At 41.5% G+C, this 5896-nt stretch overlaps 1 pseudogene; it reads left to right on the top strand.

Annotated features, from left to right (window-relative positions):
- The first annotated feature begins 2421 nt into the window (after positions 1-2421).
- On the top strand, positions 2422-2729 carry LOC140633033 (10 kDa heat shock protein, mitochondrial pseudogene; annotated as a pseudogene).
- The last annotated feature ends 3167 nt before the right edge of the window (positions 2730-5896 follow it).

A 5896-nucleotide genomic window follows, 5' to 3' on the forward strand; every position in this document is an offset into this window, starting at 1 on the left:
TCCTCATGTGGCCTTTCTTTGGTGTTCATGTGCGCATAGCACTAGGAAAAAGGTGGGTGGATAGGAGCTAGGAAAGAGAAAGTGAGCTCTCTGATATGTCTTATAAGGACATTAATCCTATAGGATCAGGGCCTCACCCTATGACCTCATTTAACTTAATTACCTTCTTAAATGCCCCATCTCCAAATAACCACTACAGTGGTGGTTAGGGCCTCACACATGAATTGGCCAGGGCAAGGGAAACACAAACATTCAGTCCATTACACACAGTGAAGTATTACTCAGCCTTAAAAAGAAAATTCGGGGATCCCTGTGGCTCAGTGGTTTAGCACCTACCTTCGGCCCAGGGCGTGATCCTGGAGTCCCGGGATTGAGTCCCACATCGGGCTTCCTGCATGGAGCCTGCTTCTCCCTCTGCCTGTGTCTCTGCCTCTCTCTCTCTCTCTCTCTCTCTGTCTCTCATGAATAAATAAATAAAATCTAAAAAAAAAAAGAAGAAAATTCTTACACATGCTATAATATGGATGAATCTTGAATATATTATTCTAAATAAAATTAGCCAGTCACAAAAAGACAAATACTGTATGATTGCACTTATATGAAATACTTAAGAGTATCAAATCCGTATAATCAGAAGGTAGAACAGTGATTGCCAGAGGCGGCAGGGATGGGGGCAAATGGGGTCTTAGTGGGTATAAAGTTTTAGCTTTATAAGAAGGAAAGTATTCTGGATAATGGTGGTGGTTACACACTTAATGGGCCAGAACTATACACTTAAAAACTGTGGTACATTTTATATCATGTGTATTTTACTACAATTAAAAATAATAATTAAAAAACTCACACTAAAGGATACCCTTGTATTCAAAGTGCGGGAGGAATAGAAGGTTAAAGTTACAAAAAGAAAAAGAAAACGTAAGATTTCATTTTTTATTTATTATTAAGATTTATTTATTTATTTTAGTCGGGGGAGGGGTGAAGGGAGAGAGAGTCCTCTGCACTGAGCACGGAGCCCAACTTGGGGTTCAATATTACAACCAGAGCCAAAACCAGGAGTCAGATGCCTAACTGTGCCACCCAGGTGCCCCTTTAAAATTTTATTTATTTAATTTATTTATTTTTAAGATTCTATTTATTTATTCACGAGAGACACAGAGAGAGAGAGGCAGAGACACAGGCAGAGGGAGAAACAGGCTCCACTCAGGAAACCCGACCCGGGACTCGATCCCGGGTCTCCAGGATCACATCCTGGGCCGAAGGCGGTGCCAAACCGCTGAGCCACGCGGGCTGTCCTAAAATTTTATTTTTAAGTGATCTGTACATCCAATGTGGGGCTCAGACATACAAGCCTTAGATCAAGAGTCACATGCTTCACTGACTGAGCCAGCCGGGCACCCCTAGATCTATACCAGTTGGTTCATATGTTGGTTAGGTGCTTGACTGCAAACATTTGAACATTTAAAAAGTGATAGTAGTGAGCAGCCCGGGTGGCTCAGTGGCCCAGGGCGTGATCCTGGAGAATGGGGATCGAGTCCCACGTCGGGTTCCCTGCGTGGAGCCTGCTTCTCCATCTGCCTGTCTCTGCCTCTGTGTGTGTGTGTTTCTCATGAATAAATAAATAAAACATATTTTTTTTTTAAAAGTGACAGTAGGAAAGCCCTGTTGTCTTAAAAATTGAAATGGCCAATGATTTAGCTAGCAAAAATGGATTTATTTGGGAATAGCAGATAATTGCATTTCAGGGCAAACTAACTACAGCAAAAACCATCAGCTAGCCCAATAAACAAAGGAGAGAAATATTATTTCATGGAGAAGGAGAAAGTTGAAATTTGTTGTTTTGAGTGAAAATCCGTTGGAGAAAAGCACAAGTTAAAGGTAATGATAGTTTCTCATTGGCTGAGTTGCTGGGGTAATTTCTTGATGGAGATGCAATGTGTGTCTTTCTTTTGGGGGCTTAATGATGCTTTCTGTAGTTGACACTGCGTGGTATGGCTCCCCCTTCTGGCCTCCTGAATTTATTTTAGTGAGGGGTCCCTTTATTAATTTTCACGTTTCCCCTTTTTGATCAAGATTTTTCACTGATCAAGAGTCATGTTTTCTTTTCTTTTAAAGATTTTATTTATTTATTTATGATAGACAGAGAGAGAGAGAGAGAGGCAGAGACACAGGAGGAGGGAGAAGCAGGCTCCATGTGGGACTCGATCCCGGGTCACCAGGATCACGCCCTAGGCTGAAGGCAGCGCTAAACCACTGAGCCACCCGGGCTGCCCCAAGAGTCATGTTTTCTTAATTGGCCTTTTGTCCTGTGGTGCCAAGAAGGGCCTTTCTTGGGTGTCATGTCCGTTCTGGAGGGAAATTGTACAGATTAGAAACCTGTCACTCTTTGCTCCAGAGCAGGGTCAAACTGCGGTGGCCAGAGTCATGGCAGGGCAGGCGTTTAGGAAGTTTCTTCCCCTCTTTGAGCTTTAGTTGAAAGGAGTGCATCTGAAACTGTAACCAAAGGAGGTATTATGCTTCCAGAAAAATCTCAAGGGAAAGTGTTGCAAGCAACAGTAGTAGCTGTTGGATTAGGTTCTAAAGGAAAGGGTGGAGAGGTTGAACCAGTTAGTGTCAAAGTAGGGGATAAAGTTCTTCCCCCAGAATATGGAGGCACCGAAGTAGTTCTAGATGACAAGGATTATTTCTACCATCTTAGAGATGGTAACATTCTCGGGAAGTATGTGGACTGAAATCATTATTAAAATAGCATGAAATGAAGCTGCCTATTTCAGTGAAGTTATGAAATCTTTCATCGTGTAAATAATTTTCTTTTTTTTTTAAGATTTTATTTATTTATTCATGATAGACATAGAGAGAGAGACAGAGAGAGAGAGGCAGAGACACAGGAGGAGTGAGAAGCAGGCTCCATGCCAGGAGCCCGATGTGGGACTCGATCCCGGGACCCCAGGATTGCGCTCTGGGCCAAAGTCAGGTGCTAAACCGCTGAGCCACCCAGGGATCCCCCATGTAAATAATTTTCATGTCTCTCTTTTATAATAAGCTAATGGTATCCAAACTAATGATATCTAGTGTCTCTAAAATTTAGTTTTAGTATACTGTTATAAACTTTAGCAAACAAAAATACATAAATGAAAAAGAAACCTACTGTCATATTTGTGCAACAAGGAGGGGTAGGAGGGAGAACTCAGGCACTTATTTATATATTGTCCATATTTATCAAGATCGTAAGCATTGGAGATAATCTTCTTGGGTACATTAGTTTTTATAGAAGTTTGACAGGCAATATGTACAGAATTAAAAGTAATTACACAAAAAAACCCACAACCCCCCCCCACACACACACACACAAAGTAATTAGAATTCCTAATTTTATGATGGTTCTAAGCCAAGACCCAGGGTCTGAAAGTAGCCAATTGAAAATATTTATTGACATTTTTTCTGACTTAGAGGGGAAAAGTTCTCCCTCTGACTCCAGGCAGATCTCCTAGAAGTCCCTGTTATCTCAAAATAACTGTTTAGAATCAAATGTGTCATCAAAAATATAGCCTACAAAGTTGTAAATTTAGAAATTATGAATTTAGATAAGATCCCAGAATCAGAGGGTGCCTTTGGCTCAGGTCATGATCTCAAGGTCCTGGGATCATCAGGCTCCATGCTCAGCAGCAAGTCCGCCGCTTCTCCCTCTCCCTCTGCCCCTCTCTGCCCCCAACTCGTGCTCTTTCTGTCTCTCAAATAAATAAATGAAATCTTAAAACAAAGCAACAAACAAACAAACAAAACCCAGAATCACTTAATAGTCCAGATGAAAAAGACATTTCTTTCAATCCTAAACCTTGTAACTACTCTGGTCTGGACGTTTTGGGAAAATTATCTTGTCATATGTCATCTTCTCAGATGTCTTCTTTTTTGAAGATTTTATTTTTTCAAGTTACCTCTATCCCCAACGTGGAGCTCAAACTCCAGACCCCAAGATTAAGAGTGGTATACTCCACCAACTGAGCCAGACAGGTGCCCCCATCATCAGATATCTTCAATTCTGGGAAAACTAGTTTTAGGTCACCAGATGGTCTGCAGGTCTGCTCAGGCTTTGGTGCTTTCTTTAAATGTGCCATGCAAATCCAAGAGTCTAGTCCCTGGAATTTGTTGACACAAGGATTGGTTAGCAGTACCTGATGGGGCCTTGCCACTGAAGTGGAGTCTTTTGGAGGTGTCTTTTTAATGGATAAAATCTTCAGGTTGCAAGATATGATGCTTTAAGATCTCCATCTACTGAGTACGTGCTGTAAAAAGACTGTTCTGTCAAAGCATTTTTTTAAAAATGGGCTCCCTAATCCTGAGATCAAATGTTGCATGCTCTAGGAGTGCCTGGGTGGCTCAGTCAGTTAAGTGTTTGACTCTTAGGTCTTGATCTCAGGGTTATGAGTTCAAGCCCCGCATTGGGCTCCATGCTGGGTGTGGAAGCTACTAAAAAAAAAAAAAAAATTGCATGTGCTACCAACTGAGCCAGTCAGGCACCCCAGCATGGTTATTTTATAAAAAGCAATTAGGCCTTGACACTATTGAAGTGTATTTTTTTATCAGCTATGGCTCAAAGGAGGCAGGGACCAAATGCATTGGGCGTCCTGTGACTGTATCAAAGGATGAGACTCTGTGAGTTCCAAAAAAGGTGGATCTGAGATTTAGAAGGACCAACAGCAATGCTTTTGGCCAAAGTATTTGGAGAATTTCTACAAATTTTGCTAATTGAGTGTTAGTGGTGCCAGTAGCACATTCAACTGAACTTGAGGATTAAGGGTGGTATGTACAGTGAAAGTATTGTAAAAGTGGCTGAATGACACAGATTTATTAAAGCACCTGACCAGGGAAATGAATTCCCTGATCACTATGAAGTGCAAGAGGGGTTTCACTGTTAAATATAGTCTTTTCTAATAGAATTTTATTTTATTTTATTTTTTTTTTTTTTAAGATTTTATTTATTTATGAGAGACATAGAAAGAGAGAGGCAGAGACACAGGCAGAGGGAGAAGCAGGCTCCATGCAGGGAGCCCGACTTGGGAGTTGATCCCAGGTCTCCAGGATCACACCCTGGGCTGAAGGCGGCGCTAAACGCTGAGGCACCAGGGCTGCCCTAACACAATTTTATCCACAGAAGCAGCCATGGCCCATTTACAGGTGAAACTTTGGACCAATGAGAAAACATACAAACCATGACTGAAACATATTTATTTCCACAAGGTGGGAATAGCTGTATGAAACTGATTTGCTAAATCTCGAATGGGCCACTGGCAGTTCAAAGTGTTTGGGTGCAGATTGAACAGATTTCCTTGGATTAGACTTTGGACAAGAGAAGTGGGCACTTTTTGCAGCCTTATTAATATTTCTTCATCATTACTGGCTTAGGAATGCTATCATTTTGTCAGTGGACCAGTGGTTTAATGCACGTACAGTAGTCAGTAGTGGGAGTTTTAGAATTTCTGGAAGGGCTGGAATGGTAAATTCCTGGGACTAGACTCTTGGATTTGCATGGCACATTTAAAGAAAGCACCAAAGCCAGAGCACACCTGCAGACCATCTGGTGACCTAAAAGAACTCCAAACCAGAGTTCACTCTTTTTATTAAACCAGCATTTATTGGATTTCCAATATTGTTTTTCCTTTTCTGGGGCCAATTGTTGAGTGCCTTTGCCAATTTTTTCAAATTGTCACTTGAGAGAACATCCCTCTGGACCCTGACAGAGGTTTGACTATTGGTTTCCTTGAGAGCAGAATTATGGCTGGATATATCAGTGGGGTGGTTTCGCTTGGCCTCCAGGGAGTTACATGTACAACACCAAGGAGAGTTAATAATAGCCAGAGCAGCCTGCAAAATTATGGTATCTGCAAAATGATGGCATCTT

Source organism: Canis lupus, chromosome 5 (assembly GCF_048164855.1).
Source record: "Canis lupus baileyi chromosome 5, mCanLup2.hap1, whole genome shotgun sequence".
NCBI lineage: Eukaryota > Metazoa > Chordata > Mammalia > Carnivora > Canidae > Canis > Canis lupus.